The sequence below is a fragment of the Talpa occidentalis genome, unplaced genomic scaffold (genome assembly GCF_014898055.3).
Source record: "Talpa occidentalis isolate TD23 unplaced genomic scaffold, MPIMG_talOcc4v2.1, whole genome shotgun sequence".
NCBI classification, from domain to species: Eukaryota; Metazoa; Chordata; class Mammalia; order Eulipotyphla; family Talpidae; genus Talpa; species Talpa occidentalis.
The window spans coordinates 101,181,857-101,196,810 of NW_026555331.1; the positions used below are offsets into that span (position 1 = coordinate 101,181,857).

The 14,954-nt window shown below is 40.2% G+C and overlaps 1 protein-coding gene and 1 pseudogene across 3 annotated transcripts in view; both read left to right on the top strand.

The window, feature by feature from the left end:
- Window positions 1-12: 12 nt before the first annotated feature.
- Window positions 13-14,954, top strand: part of CCDC126 (coiled-coil domain containing 126) — a 48,667-nt gene continuing 33,725 nt past the window's right edge. For 2 of the 3 annotated variants that reach the window (XM_054692425.1, XM_054692424.1), the window contains exon 1: window positions 11,716-11,751. The gene's annotated coding sequence lies outside the window, so the exon portion shown is untranslated. Of the gene's footprint in view, window positions 163-11,715; window positions 11,752-14,954 lie in introns of those variants that run through there. The other variant, XM_037509203.2, reaches the window with a different exon arrangement.
- Window positions 11,224-12,333, top strand: LOC119250178 (40S ribosomal protein S13-like; annotated as a pseudogene).

Below are 14,954 nucleotides of genomic sequence, written 5' to 3' on the forward strand. Positions count from 1 at the left end.
TGGCGTCCCGGGCTGAGCCCGCGGGGCGGCACGTGCTCCCGAATGCGCGCCTTGGAACCCGGTGCCTGGCTGCGGTTTCTGAGCGTCAGACTGCTTTCTACTCCGTCAGTCCTTTCGAAGATTTTCAGTCACCAGGTGACCTTGTTTTGGCCCTTCGCCCCTGTAAGTGTTTCCCAAGTGGATTCTGATGGAACAGGAAAAAAAAACCTGGAAGCGTTACCATGACTGAGATAATTAATATTGTAATTGATAAAATTACGAGACATTGGGGAGATATTTTCAGCAGGCTATTGCTTTTGTTCAGTGTGTGCCTCTTGTAATGCTATAGCATGTATAGATGGGGTTCTGAAAGAAGAACGGTTCCTTGCCTTCTCTTTGCTTCCAGTAACACCTTAGAGACAATTGCCAATTTTATTTTTTTGTAATGCGTTACTCCCTATTATTCTTTTTCATTTAGTTGTCTGTTTTTTCTACAGCTTTGCAATCAGTACCTCCAAATGAATATACTTGGTTCTCAATCATGCTAATTTGTAAAGTGACTTCGAACTTTTTTTTTCAAGATTTATTTATTTATGCATACAAGAGCTGAGGTACAGGCCAGAGGTGTGGGAGGTGAGAGGATTCACCAGAGACAGAGTGGGGAACAGAACAGGCGGATTGCCTGAAATACACTGCTGAGGGGAGCAGCGGGCGAGTCAGGAGAGGTTTGCTGAGCCATGTGGATACCTCCCTGGCAAGGGTATTGAACTCGTGCTGCAGTGGCTGGGGACAGCTTCATAGGTTGCCACCAGGGAAGTCCCAGAATCTTTCATATGTTTAAATATGTCTTTCTTGTGTGTTGTCTGTTCATATCCCACCCCCCATTTTTCTATCGGATTTTTATCCTTTGCTCCTCATTTTTTTTTTTTTAATTAATTTATTTATTTTTGTTTGTTTGTTTGTTTTGTTTATACATGCACTGGGTACAGTCAGAAGCGCGGGAGGGTGAGAGAATTCACCAGAGCCAGAGCGGGGAGCAGAGCAAGCAGAAGGACCGAAGTACACTGCTGAGGGGAGCAGCGGGCGGCAGGAGAGGTCTGCGCGCCATGTGGGATCCTCCGCCGGTGGCCGGGGAGCAGCCGGGGATCGAACCGGCGCCGCAGAGGCCGCGGGCAGCTTCGCAACCCAGTGCTCAACCGCTGCGCCACCGGGGAGGCCCTGCTCCTCATTTTTAAGAGTTCTTTATGTATTTGGAATATTAGACTTTTATTTGTGAGGTGTATAGTACAAGTATTTTCTCCTACTTTGGTTTATGGTATTTTTACATGCTGTTTTTTTTAATACAGTTAAATTCCTTTATTAAAAAAACTTGAATTTTGAGTCATAGTTAGAAAACTTTTAGCCATCAGAAGTAGGTAATTTGGAGGGTCATTTCTCTGTTGAAAGTCTTAAACGTTGGAACACTAGATGTCCAGTGAAAACCATTTGCTCCTGAGGGAGAAACTGGGAGTAGCAAGTCCCCTCCTTATATTATGGTACTGTACCAGGGGTGGGGTTTATGGCAATAAAGTGTCTCAACTTTTCCTACCCATTTCAGTGTGGGTATTTTCTCATTTGTCTGATGTGTAGGAATCAATCAGCCAGTTTTTGGATTTCTCTCGGGGGGTTGCTCCAGGTAGAGCTGTATATCAGATGCATCCACGGGCAGAGGGGAATTCAGCAGCCTCTTATGTCACCATTTTGGTCCTTCCCTCCTCTTTCCTCTTTCTGTAACTTCACATTGTTCTACCTTTAACCTCACTTACCTTCCTATTTCACCAGAAAAACAGAAGACAATTTCCACAAACTCCCAGCAACTAACCTATTCACCCTCCAGCTATTCTACCAACTACTGATTGTTTCCTCATACTATTGCTATTATCCATTTCCTGAAGCAGGACCAGTAGGCGTGGTAGGATGGAAGCTGCTTGACCTGATCACAAGGCTAATAACATTTAAAGAAGCTTGTGAGCTAATTATGAAACCATGGGTAACCAAGAGTCAGCCACATGGTAATATTTACACTATGGAAATCAGCAAAAGTTGATAGTGCTCTTCCTCTCTCTCTTCCAGGGGTGTCTAACATTTACCCCTTTGTCCACACATCCAATATGCCTTAGGCCATACATAAACACACACACACATACACACTCAATACAATATGTGAATGTTTTTCACTTAAAATTTTTCTATAAATGATTTAATATTGTATCTTTTCTGATATAATTTTCCCTCCACAACATTGTGTTTGTGAGATGCATTCGGATTGATATAAATATAAGATGCATATAAAAATATACACTACAGATTTTCATTAGTTTTATCCTCTACTGTATTTCTAGGACTCGAAACAGTGCCTGGAGAAAGTAGGCTCAGTATGTATTTATTTGGTGGAACAAATGGGGTGTGTCTGAAATTCTACCTCTGCCACGTCTCTGAATTGACATGTTGCTCAGCTATTTGGGAACTTAATAGATCTTAGCACATTGACTAATTTTGGTCTTCAAACCTTATGAAGGAATTCATTTTGCATAACTTTCCAACCAGAGGAGGGCAATCTTGGCGGGAAGAATAGCTAAAATGCAAATCAGTCATATGTGGAACCCTGCCTGGTTTGGAGATTCACAGCCACCAGGTGGCAGTATAAGCTTGCTGAAAACCCAAGCCAGGGTTCTGGACTAGGTGTCTCAATGCATATGGGTGGCCCCAAACATAAATGTTTCCATCTTTTGTTTTTGGTCAACTCATCTTTTTTTTTTTTTTAAACATAATTTTTAAAAAAGATTTATTTATGTATGCATACAAGAACTGGGGCACAGGCCAGAGGTGTGAGGGGTGAGAGGATTCACCAGAGTCAGAGTAGGGAACAGAACGGGCAGACTGACTGAAATACACTTATGAGGGGAGCAGTGGCGAGTCAGGAGAGGTCTGCTGTGCCATATGGGTAGCTCCCTGGCTGGGGATCGCACTCATGTTGCAGTGGCTGCGAATTGCTTCCTAGGTTGTGTCTTAACCCCTTGTGCCACCAGGAAGGCCCTGTCAACTCATCTTTTATTGACATTAGTTTTCTTCATTTTTATATAAGTTGCTGCTTATATTTTACTTTTATTTGACAATACTAAGTTTAAAATGTTGCAACAAAAGAGATCAAATAATTTTTATAAATGGTATTTTTTACTGAGGTAACTTTTGTATAGGTTCACCATGCTCATCACCAAAGCCCCATTAGTCCATTGCGTCCTCTTTCCTATTTATTCCTCATTTCCTTACCCTCCCTCTTGGTAGCCTCAGTTACACAGTCAGAGATCTAGGGTTCGTTTAGTGTTGTCTGTTCCTTTGGATTTTTTTTTTTTTATATTCCACTTATGAGTGAAATTATCTGGTGTTTGTCTTCCTGACTTATTTCTCTTAACATAATAAAAGATAGATATTATCGTTTATGGATAGAATTCCAGTTCTGTGTCATTGCAAATGCCAAGATTTCATCTTTTTCTTCTGTTTTATAGTTGAGTAGAATTCCAGTTGTGTATATATGCCACATCTTGTTTTCTTTATCTACTCATCTGTCCTTGGACACTTAGGTTGTCTCCATATCTTGACTAGTTCATATATCCCTTAAATTACTATTTTTTGCATTCTTTGGATAGATACCTAGGTGTGGAATTGCTGGATAGTGTGGTAGGTCTAAATTTAATTATTTGTGAGAGCTCCTCCTGTTTTCCACAAGGGTTGGAACAATGGTGTACGAGGGTTCCTTTTTCTCTAAATCCTTGCCAACATTTGTTGTAAAAATTTAATTTTTTTGTTAATAGAGGTAATGTTAGTTTACATCATTGTTTAGAACTACAGGATCTTTCCCACCCCCCTTCAAATGTTACTCCCACAGTGCACCCATCCCCAAGCAGCTGTATAGTTCACCACTGTAGTCCACTGTGCTTCCTCTCTACTTTGTTCTCACTCCTAACCACCTTCTCCCTCTGGATTCTTCAGTTCTATAGTCAGCTTTCAAGGGTTAGTTTTTAAGTTTGGCTTTATCCAATCCTTTGAAAAACTATTTTAAATTGAGGTAAAATTCTCATGACAAAAAAAGAGTACCATTTAAACTATTTAAAAGTATACAATTCAGTGAGTTTTAGAATTGATAAATTTACAACGTTGTGCAACCATCAGTAGTACCTACTTCCAGAATATTTGTATTGCTTCCAAAAGAAAGCCTATACCTAGTAAGTAGTTTACCTCCATCCTCTAATAATCACTAATATATTTTCTGTCTCTATGGATTGGACTATGCTGGGCAATTCACATAAATGGAATTATACAGTATGGCAGTATAGATTTTAAAGATTTATTTATTTATGCATATAAGAACTGGGTATAAGCCAGAGGTTCAGGGAGTGAGAGGATTCATCAGAGAAAGTGGGGAGCAGAACAGGAAGATCTGCTGAAATATACTGCTGAGGGGAGCAGTGAGCGAGACAGGAGAGTTCTGTTGCGCCTGTCTGGCCTGGGATGGAACTCTTGCTGCAGTGGCTGGCGATAGTTTGATAGCTCTCTTTAACCCCTGCACCACCAGGGAGTCCCCTGGTAGTATAGATTTTTAATGGCAAGATTTGTATATAGTATCAAGATAATTCTATGTTTTAAAATTTCCATTGAAAATATTAACATTATCTAGAGATAGAAAATTTATACAGTTTTTATTTATTTATTTATTTATTTATTTATTTATTTATTTATGCAAGCACTGGGTACAGTCAGAAGCGCTGGAAGGTGAGAGACTTCACCAGAGCCAGAGCGGGGAACAGAACAGGCAGATGGACCTAAATACACTGCTGAGGGGAGCAGCGGGCGTGGCAGGAGAGGTCTGCGCGCCATGTGGGACCCTCACTGGCGGTCGGGAATCAAACTGGTGCTGCAGAGGCTGCGGGCAGCTTCGCAGCCCAGCGCTCAACTGCTGTGCCACCAGGGGAGGCCCGAAAATTTATACAGTTTTAGTACAATTAGTAATTGAAACTTGATTTGATAATTTATAAGTTTCAAGGACTACTCCACTTTGTTTTCTGTGCCTTCTTGGTCAGTCATGCTCCTTGTTTTTTTAAATTTCAATGAAATAGAGACTGAAAGTTGGAAGCAGCAAAAACTGATTAATGGGGCCCATGCCCCCTTAATTCCTCTGTAAATAAAACGAAGCAATATCCAGTCATTTCCTATTCTGTATTCAGGTTCCTGCTGAAGGCAGGATTCTTTCTTAATCTTTGTGGCCCTGGGCCCAGAACTGGTTTTGCCCAGCCCATAGCATGGGCACTTAGGGGACAACTGGGTTATTATCAGTAAAGGTCAGAGGAAGCAAAGGTAGAATTTTTGAGTTCATGGTATTATTTAATCACAACTTTCTTCACCTTATTTGTGATACTCAGGAAATAGATTTTCTCAATGTATTTTTAAAGGAATAAAAGCAAATTGTAGGGCCTCCCCTGTGGCGCAGCGGTTGAGCGCTGGGTTGCGAAGCTGCCCGCGGCCTCTGCGGCACCGGTTCGATCCCCGGCTGCTCCCCAGCCACCAGAGGAGGGTCCCACATGGCGCGCAGACCTCTCCTGCCGCCCGCTGCTCCCCTCAGCAGTGTACTTCGGTCCTTCTGCCTGCTCTGCTCCCCGCTCTGGCTCTGGTGAATTCTCTCACCCTCCCGCGCTTCTGACTGTACCCAGTGCATGTATAAAACAAACAAACAAACAAATAAATAAATAAAACATGCCTCTATTAAAAATAAATAAATTAATTAAAAAAAAAAAAAGCAAATTGTATTTCTGATCCAAGAAAGTATAAGCTGATGATTTAAAGATGCTTCAAAATCTCTCCCATACAGAAGGGTACCTTCTCATTTTGTGAAGGGCACAGGTCTTTCCTCAAAGCAATTGTCTGACTGTTAGTTCTCTGATGCCCATAACAAGAAAATCACTACATGTAGGTGTGAGGGAATGTCAGGCCCAACAGGGTTTTTCTGAACAGCTCCCACAGCACTGAGTTAACATCTTCACTAATTACAAACACAAAAAGATGTACATGGGGCCTCCCTGGTGGCACAGGGGTTGAGGTCTCAGCACTGTCAAGCTATCGCCAGCCACTGCCACATGAGTTTGATCCCCAGCCAGGGAACTAAACTACATGGTGCAGCAGACCTCTCCTATCTCACCTGCTGCTCCCCTCAGCAGTGTATTTTAGTAGATCTGCCTGTTCTGCTCCCCACTCTGTCTCTGGCAAATCCTCTCACCCCTGTAGCTCCCCCCTCTACCAGCTCTGGCCCCAGTTCTTGTATGCATAAATACAAAGAAATGCATGTGGCTTAAACATTGGAATTAACTGAAGTAAACGTGACATGAATACAGGAAGAAAGTGATTCTACCTAAGTCACAAATTTTTTTAGATTTATTTTATTTATTTATGCATACGAAAGCTGGGTGTAGACCAGAGGTGGTGGGGGTGTTTAGAGGATTCACCAGAGAGAGTGGGGAGTAGAACAGGTGGATTGACTGAAATACGTGCTGAGGGGAGCAGCTGTGAGACAGGATTGGTCTGCTGCCAGGTGGGTCAGCCCCCTGCAGTGGCTGCGGTTAGCGTCATAGTGCTGAGACTTAACCCCTTGTGCCACCAGGGAGGCCCATAAGTCATAATTTTTTTTAACATTTATTTATTTATACATACAATAACTGGGGTACAGGCCAGAGGTGCGGGGAGTGGGAGGATTCACCAGAGAGAGTGGGAAGCAGAACAGGCAGACTGACTGAAATACACTGCTGAGGGGAGCAGCGTGCAAGAAAGGAGAGGTCTGCTGTGCCATATGGGTAGCTCCCTGGCCAGGATCAAACTCTGCAGAGGCTGGGGACAGCTTCACAGTGCTGCGCTTAACCCTTTGTGCCACCAGGGAGGCCCCCATAAGTCACAAATTTTATAGTAATAGGAAAACTCAGTTAAATCTTGGAAATTACAGAAAATTCTGGTTGTAAAAGTTCAAAGTTCCACAGAATGAGATAATCATTCACTTCATTCATTAAATATTTACTAAGTACCTGTTATTTGCCCTGTATTGTGCTTTATATACCATGATCAAGAGGATTGGATTACACACAAATATTTAATTCTGACTTTGTAATTAAAAAATGACTTCAGGGCCTCCCCAGTGGCACAGCACTGTGAAGCTGTCCGCAGCCTCTGTAGCATGGGTTCGATTCCCAGCCAGCCCAGGAGAAAGCCACATGACACAGCAGACCTCTTCTGTCTCACCCGCTGCTCCCCTCAGCAGTGTTTTCAGTCGTCTGCCTGTTCTGCTCCCTGCTCTGTCTCTGGTGAATTCTCTCACCCTCTCGCGCCTCTGGCCTGTACCCCAGTTCTTATATAAATAAATAAATCTTAAAAATAAATAAAATAAAATAAATGACTTCAATGAAGAAGTATGATGGAGATGTATGGAGATGCCAGTGTGATAGTATGAAAGTACTTCTCTTTCTTTTTGAAAAGCTCATCACTTTTTGAGGTTATTTTCTAATAAATTCAGATTTTAATAGAGAATATATAAATGATGGAAATAAGGAAATATGACTGAGGATGACTAGAGTACCATAAATCTGTTGAAAATGGCATCAGGGACACTAGAGCCCCAAATGAATGGAGAATCCCAAATCCGCTATACAAGATAAAAGATCAAAAATCAAGTAAAATATCTAAATCATGTTCTGAGGAAAAGATAAAAGAAGATTTAGATGTGATGCTTGGGACTGACTGTAAGGTGAACACGTGACAGAGCAAGTGAAACTCTTTGAGTCTGTCTGATGATAAGAGTATGGTGTTCATACTGAAAAGGATAAAACAAAAGTGGATTAAAAGAAACTGGAGTCCAGGATGGGTGAGAAAGATGAGTGTCTAAGTTATTCAGAGATCTAAATTTTCAGCCATCTAGCCCACACGAATATGTCTCAGCTTATTCAAACAGCTTGGGAATGAGTAGTTGAACAGATGTTATTTTGAAAATCAAGGAGAATGAAATCAAGATTAGATACTGGCAAAGACATTGGCAATTTTCCAAAAGGAGAAGGTAGAATAACCAAATTTGATTTTGATCAGAGCAAAATATAAAAAATAATTACTGAGTGCCTTCCTGGTGGCACAAGGGGTTAAGTCTCAGCACTATGAAGCTCTTGGCAGCCACTGCAGCATGAGTTCCATCCCCGGCCAGGGAACTAACCCACATGGCACAGCAGACCTCTCCTATTTTACCCTCTGCTCCCTTCTGTATTTCAGTCAGTCTGCCTCTTCTGCTCCCCACTCTGTCTCTGGTGAATCCTCTCATCTCCCCACACCTCTGGCCTACGTCCCAGTTCTTATATATCTAAAAAAATAAATATTTTTAAGAAATAAGTCTACTTTATTAAAAAAATAAAAAATGATTATTGAAAGAATATTTTATATACTTTTACCAAGTAAATATATTATTAGAAGTGAAATTTCTTTTGACAAGATTAATGAATTTGTAAAAGGAGAAACACAAATGACCATAAATCTTGGCTTCTGCAAAGCTTTAGAATAGGTTGCACATTATAACTTCCAGACTCCAAAGTTCTTTTTAAAAATATCTTTTATTCAAGTAACATTGTATTACAACTATTTAAGTTTCAGATATGTATCATATAAATCAACATTTATATGTATTATACTTATTTACCACTAAAAGTCCAATTATATATTTTACCATACAACTGACCCCTTTTACCTGAATTACCCATCTCTCCCTTCCCTTCTGGTAGCCACTAATTTGATCTTATCGTCTAAAAGTTTATCTGTGTTTTTTTTTTTAAAGATTTTATTTATTTATTTATACAAGCATTGGGTACAGTCAGAAGTGCGGGAGGGTGAGAGAATTCACCAGAGCCAGAGGAGAGAGCAGAACAGGCAGACAGATGACTGCTGAGGGGAACAGCGGGCGGCAGGAGAGGTCTGCGCGCCATGTGGGACCCTCGCTGGCGGCCGGGGATCGAACCGGCGCTGCAGAGGCTGTGGGCAGCCTTGCAACCCAGCGCTCTACCGCTGTGCCACCTGGGAGGCCCGTTTATCTGTGTTTTATTGAGTGAAATCATACGGTGTTTGTTTTACTCCATCTGACTTACTTCACTAAGCATAATATCCTCTGGGTTAATCCATATTGTTGCAAATAGAAGGATTTCACCTTTTTTTCTTTTTAAAAATAAGTAGAATTCCCTTGTATGCATATATACACCACATCTTTATCCAATCAACTGTTGATGGGCACTTAGGTTGCTTTTAGCTCTTGGCTGTTGTACATAATGCTGCAGTAAATATAGCTCTCTTTGAATTAGTGTTTTTGTATTTTTTGGGTAAGTACTCGGAAGTGGGGTAATTGGATCATAGTTAATTTCTATTTTTTTTTTTAAAGATTTGTTTATTTATACAAGCACTGGGTACAGTCAGAAGTGCGGGAGGGCTGGCTGGTGATAGCTTGATAGTGCTGTCTTTAACCTTAACCCCTGTGCCACCAGAGAGGTCTTAATGGACATTTAATAAATGACCAAATACAATGAAACTAGAAAAAAAATTATTTTCTTCAAATCCATGAACAGGCAAATAAAATCTCTGTGATTTACATTATTAGTGAAGATCTAATAACTGACTAAAAGCAATTAGAATTAAAAGAGAATTATACATATCAAATTCAGTTAGGAAGCAACAAATCCAATTTTGTCTTGTCTGTGAGAAAAGAGAAAATTTATATCCATGAAATCAGCAGCTTAAGAAAGAGAAACCTGAGTCTTCAATATTTGCTAAGCAATGATCCTGGACAATGAATATCACATTCTTTTGTTTTAAATGAATATTTATAAAATTTCCACTTTAAGTTAGCAGAAAATTTGTAATCAATTTTATACCAAAATGCATTCTAGTGGACTTAAAAACTAAATTGAATTTTATATTTTAAGTTTAAAGACTATATTTTGTTATACTGTTAAATATCTCACAGCCAGTTTTCAAGTTTATGTTTGGTCAAAGAAGGTATTTGTGACTGGAAATATCTGGGTTCCTGACTATAAGAACAGAAATTTGGCACACACAAAAACACACACTCCATTACTAGAATTGGGGGAATAAAAAGCTGACTAAATAACAAACAATTTTAGCGTTCCAAAGCAAGTAAACATTGATGTAGGACATTGTATGATATATATATATATTTTAAAGATTTATTTATTTATACAAGCACTGGGTACAGTCAGAAGTGCAAGAGGGCGAGAGAACCCACCACAGCCAGAGCGGGGAGCAGAACAGGCAGACTGACGAAATACACTGCTGAGGGGAGCAGTGGGTGCAGCAGGAGAGGTCTGCGTGCCATGTGGGACCCTTGCCGGCAGCCGGGGATCAAACCAGCACTGCAGAGGCTGCAGGCAGCTTCGCAGCCCAGCGCTCAACCGCTGCGCCACCAGGAGAGGCTCCATTGTATGATATTCTTGAAGTAATATTTTAAGAACACAACGTTTACTGAAAACAGTGGAACCTTCCTAGATTTAAAATAAATGACGTAGGGCCTCCCTGGTGGCGCTGAGGTTAAAATGCAACTTTGTCAAACTGTGGGCAGCCACTGTAGCATGAGTTCGATCCCTGGCCACACTAGCCTTGTTCTGACCAAAATAGCCTTGTTTAAAGACTGTTGAACCACCAGTGATGGTTCAACAATTTTATCCATCATCTCAGTTTGGTAATACAGCCTCTTATCAATTCATTGAACTCCTGATATAGTTATTTTTTTTTTCTTAAGGCAGAGTCGGTTTCTGTTGCTTGCAGTCAAGAACTCCTGATTTTTTAATCAAGCTGATCAGGTAAAGCAAATTTATTACAGGGGTTCAGAGATGTCTCTTGGAACTTATTTTAGATAGGTCTTCTCTGGCCACTCACAATGAAATATTTCAAATTGCCCTTGCAACTCTCCGTGCTCACATCTTGCTTTACTTTTCTTCCTAGCATTTATCATCTCCTTATATTTGTTTATTATCTGTTTCCCTTCACAGGACTGTGATTCCATGAGAGCAGGAACTTTATGGCTCCCCAGGACCTGGCTCATTTCTAATTAATATTTAAATAAATGAATTCAAAGGCAGAAACATAACTGTATGGTTCATGTCATATTCTGCAGTGGACTGGAGTTGAAAATTGAAAACCACCAGGACCTGGGAGACGTTCTCTCCCCAGGATTGCTCTCTAGGTTCGCGTATTTTACATGTTTATTCTTTTCTGTGCTTGTCTTCCCATCTCCTTTTTGCCTTCTCTCTGTAGACTAGGATGAAGGGAAGGAGGAATAAAGGAAAACCAAAGGTTTCCAAATATGGAGGCTCATTGGAAGCTTTGCAGTCTTTTTTTTTTTTGTTTTTTTTGTTTTTTTTTTGGCAGTCATTTAAAAAACTCTGATAGCTGGCCCTCAGTTAAGACCCACTGAGTGGTAGGTGACTTTTTGCTGCATTCCCATGCTCCTCCTCTTTTTTTTTTTTTTTGGCTGTTTATTACTACCATAGGTTGCATGCAGGCTCCTCTGGAGGGCTTGCCTTGGTTGGCTCTGCCATATCTCCACAGTGTCCCTGTGTGATTGAAACTGACATCTGTCAAAGTGAAGGAGCAAATCCATAAACTGACTCTCCAGGAAACTGATGTGATTCTGAGACTCACATGACATTGTATGAGGTATGTTTAGTGACAGGCAACAAAATCATGAGAATTCTTAAGTCTAAAAAACTTGATCTTGATCATCCTGAATATTTTTATCATTTAGTCAAGAAATCTGTTGCTTTTCAAAAGAGTCTTCTCGTGAGAACAGAAAGGATAAGGATGCTAAATTCTGTCTTATTCTGATTGAGAGTCAAATCCATCGTTTGGCTCGCTATTATAAGACCAACTGTGTCTTCCCTCTAGTTGGAAATATGAGTCATCCACAGCCTCTGCCCTGATTGCATATATTTGTCTGTGTACTCAAGCAATGTAATAATTGTTTAACTTGGGAAAAAAACTCCCCCTTAATCAAAATTTCCATAGAAACGATCCTGGAATCCATAGTTTAAAAATCCATATTTAACCAGCCAAGGACTGAATTGTAGATGGATCTTGGAAAACCTCTGCTTTAAGTAAATCAAGTGTTTACCGAAATATTGTGTAGAGCTGATTTCTCCAACAAATACTTTTTCAGAACATCTAATATGAACTAGAGCCGGTTGTAGATGCTGGAAGAAAATTAAAGTCCCTGAAATTCTTGTGGTATCCCGTACATGGGGAAAAGGAGAGAAATGGGTTTTTGTTTGTTCATTTCATATTCAAAGTATCCAGAAGACAGAGTGGTACTGTTTTGAAAGAGTAGAGTCCTAAATGAGCGATCAAAAAGCCTAGTCTCACTGAGCATAATTCCTTCTAGCTCCATCCACGTTGCTGCAAATGGCATGAGTTTATCTTTTTTGATTGCTGAATAATACTCCATTGTGTATATATACCACATCTTCTTGATCCAGCTATGCTCAGTGAAATTAGCAAGAAGGAAAAAGAAAAATATTGGATGGTTTCACTTATAACAGGAATATAGGGGAACCAAATAGAACATCAGTGTAAAAAAAAAATACAGTACAAACCACAACAAAGCAAAAATGGACAATTGTAAACCAGAGACATACTGCAGAGGAGGAGGGAGAGGGGTGAGAGGGAAGGAGGGAGGAGCACAGGGGACTGTGGTGATGGTGCATGGGTGCCTTGGGGAAGGAAATTCTATGGGGTTGCAATCTGAGGGGATGGGGGGAAGCAAATATTGTCTAAAAAAAGGTAAAAAAATTGATAAATGTTAAAAAAAAACCCTAGTCTCTATATTGTCTTTGCTACCTACAGGCTGAGTTTCCCTGGGCAAGTCGTGTCACTATTCTGAGCATTACTTTCCTCAACAAAAACTGAGACAGTATCTTCCTGTGTATCTCAGTTATAACAATTGGATGCAGTAACAATGTTTTGAGAATCATACAAATGTCAGTCACTGTGTTGTTCTCACAGATCCTGCATTTCCTATACATTTTACAGAACATTTTGGTTTTGAGTTCCCAGCAGTCTTGTTAAGGAAAGAATGGAGTTCCAAAGTTAATGATATCCTTTTATGGTTAACCTTTTATGATTAAACATTATTTTAAATAATATGCATAATATATTACTAAATTTCATTTAGTAATACCTGTATTGTTCTAATTACTTGTTGAGCTTGCTTTCCCAATCTCCTCGTAAAATCATGAAGCATGAACCTGTTTTGTGCTTGACATGTGTTTTCTAAGGCACCAGGCATAAAGCAGGGCAGTTGGTATTGCATAAATACTTGTTGAAGGAGGGATCAAATAGATGAAGGTATTTCTAGATAACTGAGAGTGTGTGCTTTTTTTGTTATCAGCAGCCATCAGAGCAGGGAGGCAGGAAATAAGGAGAGTGTACTTAGTATCGACCAACCTTTCTTGTCCTCCCTCTCACTTTTTGTGAAATCTCAGAGAGATGGCTGACAGGATGTGGGTGGGAATAGATGGATCTGACAGGGAGCAGAGTTTTAAGGCTTCATCTATCTGTTCTACCAAAGGATTAATCTGAGCAATGTAAATGGGGAGTGTATTGGAATGTGTGAATTTTACATAATGTGTTAGAAGTGGAATATATGACAGATAAAACTCTTGGGATTGTAAGAATTAAATACAGTAAAGTTGGTTAATGCTTAGAACAAAATATTGACACAACTCTTCACTATGTAAAATCTTTTCTCTAAGTTCTCAGTGTCATACATCTTGATCGATTGATCTCATAATCTATTTGAGAAAGAATAAGTAGGGCCTCCCCAGTGGCGCAGCGATTGAGCACTGGGTTGCAAGGCTGCCCGCAGCCTCTGCAGCGCCAGTTTGTTCCCCAGCCACAGAGCGAGGGTCCCACATGGTGCACAGACCTCCCCTGCTGCCCGCTGCTCCCCTCAGCCGTATATTTTGTCAGTCTGCCTGCTCCTGTTCCCCCTCTGACTGTGGTGAGCTCTCTCACACTTCCGAACTTCTGACTGTACCCAGTGCTTGTATAAATAAATAAATAAATCTCTAAAATAAATAAATAAAAAAATAACATGTCACCATATTAAAATCCTTTAAAAAAAAAGAAAGAATAAGTAGAGAGATACCTATACATTTTTTTTAAATAATAAATTTTATTTTTATATTCCCCATACAATTGCAGCCCCCCCATTCTGACCCCAATCCCTCCCCTCCCACCCCCGCCCCCCAAAAGTGTCTCTGGTTCATAGTTTTTTGTTGATTTTGATTTTCACTTTCTTATAGTTATTCATTTTCCTGGTCCCTTATTTAAGTTTTCTAGATTCCTGCTATGAGTGAGACCATCCGGTATTTTTCTTTTTCTTTTTGGCTTATTTCGCTGAGCATGATCCCTTCCAGCGCCATCCATGTTGCTGCAAATTGCATGTGTTTATCTTTTTTGAATGCTGAGTAATATTCCATGGTATATATGTACCACATCTTCTTGATCCAGTCATCTATTTTTGGGCATTTGGGCTGTTTCCAAAGCTTAGCTATTGTAAACAGTGCTGCTATAAACATAGGGGTGCAGGTGTTCTTTGGAATTGATGTTTCTGTGTCCTTTGGGTAAATACCTAGGAGTGGAATTGCTGGATCATATGGAAGCTCTATGTTTAGTAGGCCCAGAAATCTCCACACAGCTCTCCATAGTGGTTGGACCAGTTTGCACTCCCACCAACAGTGCAGGAGAGTTCCTTTTTCTCCACACCCTCGCCAACATTTGTTGTTGCTAGTTTTTTTAATATGTGCAGTTCTCACTGGTGTAAGATGATACCTATACTTTTTTTAAAAAAGATTTGTTTATTT